Source organism: Ictidomys tridecemlineatus, chromosome 8 (assembly GCF_052094955.1).
Source record: "Ictidomys tridecemlineatus isolate mIctTri1 chromosome 8, mIctTri1.hap1, whole genome shotgun sequence".
Taxonomy (NCBI): domain Eukaryota; kingdom Metazoa; phylum Chordata; class Mammalia; order Rodentia; family Sciuridae; genus Ictidomys; species Ictidomys tridecemlineatus.
The window spans coordinates 116300937-116303729 of record NC_135484.1 but is presented as its reverse complement, the minus strand read 5'-3'; the positions used below and the strand labels follow the sequence as shown (position 1 = coordinate 116303729).

At 50.4% G+C, this 2793-nt stretch overlaps 1 long non-coding RNA gene across 1 annotated transcript; it reads right to left on the bottom strand.

Moving 5' to 3' along the window:
* Positions 1 to 307: 307 nt before the first annotated feature.
* LOC144365894 (uncharacterized) lies at positions 308 to 896 on the bottom strand. The gene is made up of 2 exons (XR_013424624.1): positions 736 to 896; positions 308 to 604 (listed from the first exon to the last, which is right to left on the bottom strand). It is a non-coding gene; the product is annotated as an uncharacterized LOC144365894 (long non-coding RNA).
* Positions 897 to 2793: the final 1897 nt, after the last annotated feature.

Sequence of the window (2793 nt, the reverse complement as noted above, 5' to 3'; positions counted from 1 at the left end):
CCCTGGGTGTGGGACAGGCAAATGGATCCTGACCTCCAGGTGGCCTCTCAGGTTCTTGCTCCCCTGCTGCCCCCAGGCCACCTGCTTCTGTCCTCTGCTTTTCTCGGCTCAGGGCCTAGGGAAGGGCAGCCTGCCTTCCTGCCACCGAGGACCAGGACGCAGGTGTTGCAGGGAATGAGAGGAATCTCTTGTCCTCCCACCAGAGCCGGCAGAGGAGGGGCAGGGACACCACGGCCCTCTGCCCTCCACTCCCCAGCCTCCTGCTCAAGGGCTGCGAGGGGGTAAGAACCACAGTAACAGCAGCGCATTGCTTCTAGGTCCTGGTCACTGTTCTCTTCTACGTGGAGTGACCCATTTAACCCTCACAGCCACCCTGGAGCCGGCCCTGTTACCCCCACTTCACAGGTGAGGCGCCTGAGCCCAGGAAGGGACATCTGTGCTCCAGTAGCTGAGTTTGGTGACGCTGCTGTAACTGGCACAAAGTTGAGGAGGCAGAACTGGTTCAGCCGCTTTCGAGGGCCCTGGAGGGAAGCCCGCCACCGGCAGAGTACGTTGTCCAGAGCAGAGGACGAGTCCCAGTGCTTCCTTGTCCCAACTGTGATTCCTAAGTGACAACAAGAGAAGTGTCCTCCAGCCTCCTCTTAGCAGGCTGAGCCATTGGATCTCCCCCCACCCCCACAGTCATTCATTGCACGTTGTTACAGTTCACCTCTGGAATGTTCCCCAAAAGCTCACATTTTGAAAGCTTGATCCCCGATGCAGCCAGGATCACCACACCTTGTCCTGCCAGCCTCCTCCCCTCCTCCTTCCCGCTGCCCTGCCACGAGCTGAGCAGCTGCCCTCTGCCACGAGGTTCTGCCATTCTCAGGCCCAGAACAATGGCGTTGGCAGAGCACGGCCTGAATCAACGAGTCAGAGAGAGATACGGGACACCTGGGTCAATATAAGACGTCACTCAATCAGAAACATTTCTTGGGCTAGGAGGGCTGGAGCAGGAGGACCATGAGTTCAAAGCCAGCCTCAGCAATTTGGCAAGTCCCTTAGCAACTTAGGGAGACCCTGTCTCTAAATAAAACATAAAAAGGGCTGGGGATGGGGCTCAGTGGTTAAGCACCCCTAGGTTCAATCCCCAGTACCCAAAAAAAATAAAAATTTTTAAAAAAACCTTCTTGGGCCAGGGATGTACCTTAGAGACAGAGCACTTGTCTAGCGTGCAGGGGACCCAGGTTCCATCCCCAACACATTTTAAAAAAAAAATCCCTGCCAGGTGCATTGGCACACACCTGTCATCCCAGGGACTCAGGAGGCTGAGGCAGAAGGATCGTAAGTTCAAGGCCAACCTCAGCAACTTAGTAATGTTGGGGACATCAAGCCAACCAATGCACCCTTCCAACATTACAGCCCAGAGAGGGGAGCTACCAGGCCTCCAAAGCTACTGCCCCATCATCAGACCACTACAGATACTTGGCACAGCCGAGGCTGCCCTTCACAGGGAAGGTACGGGTCTCATTGCCAGCATGGCTGAGTCCCCATCCACCCCAGATTCCTGCTGTAGCCAAATCCAACATGTAAAGATTTCATTTTATAAAAGCCAGTTAGGAGCTGGGTGCGGTATCACACGCCTGTAATCCCAGCGGCTCGGGAGGCTGAGGTGGGAGAATTGTGAGTTCAAAGCCAGCCTCAGGAAAGGCAAAGTGCTTAGCAATTCAGTGTGACCCTGTCGCTAAATAAAATACAAAATAGGGTTGGGGATGGGGCTCTGTGGTCAAGCGCCCCTGAATTCAATACCCCGTACCAAAAAAAGAAAGAAAGAGCGAGCCAGTTAGGGTGAGGATATTTGTCTCACCAAAGAAATTAAGGCGGGATTTTGTTGGGGGTTTGCTGGTGGAGGGGGTGTTTGTGTCATAGTGTAGAGATCCCAGGGGGCTCTCCCTCAGAGCTTTGGCCCCAGCCCTTTATATTTTTAATTATCTAATTATTTTTTGTGGTGCTGAGGATCGAACCCAGGGCCTTGTACATGCTAGGCAATCACTCTACCACTGAGCCACATCCCCAGTCCCCTTTTTATTTTTTGAGATAGGGTCTCACTTATTTTCTCAGGCTAGCCTCGAATTTGTAATCCTCTTGTCTCAGCCTCCCAAGTAACTGGGATTACAAGCATGTACCACCTTAAATTAAAAATGTATTATTAAAAATTCCTAGGCTGGGGTTGTAGCTCAGCAGTAGAACACTCACCTAGCATATGTGAGGCCCTGGGTTCCATCCTCAGCATCACATAAAAAAATAAAATAAAGATTGTGTCCATCTACAGCTAAAAAACAAAATATTAAAAAAAAATTCCTGGAGCTGGGTGCCTGGTGCATGTCTATAATCCCAGCTGCTTAGGAGGCTGAGGCAGGAGGATCACAAGTTCCGAGGTTGGCCTCAGCCCTGTCTCAAAAAAATAAAAAGGGCTGGGGATGTAGCTCAGTGGTTGAGCGTTCCTGGATTCAATCCCTGATACAAAAAAAAAAAAAAAAAAATTAAACATTCACAAATTACTGTCCAAGGTGGAGCAAGAATAACTGCATAAATCAAAAGAAAGTGGCCATCAGAAAGGGACAAAGATAAGGGCAGAATTACTAGATAGGAAACACAGAGTGAGAAGATCAATAAGGGTCAAAAGTAGTTTTTGTGAAAAGACCAATTAAATTGGCAAACCTCTAGTAAGACCAGCCAAGGGAAAGAGAGAGAGTCATAAATAAATCACAGGAACATGGCGCTTGGGCACCACCCTGCTGATGCTGGGAGGTT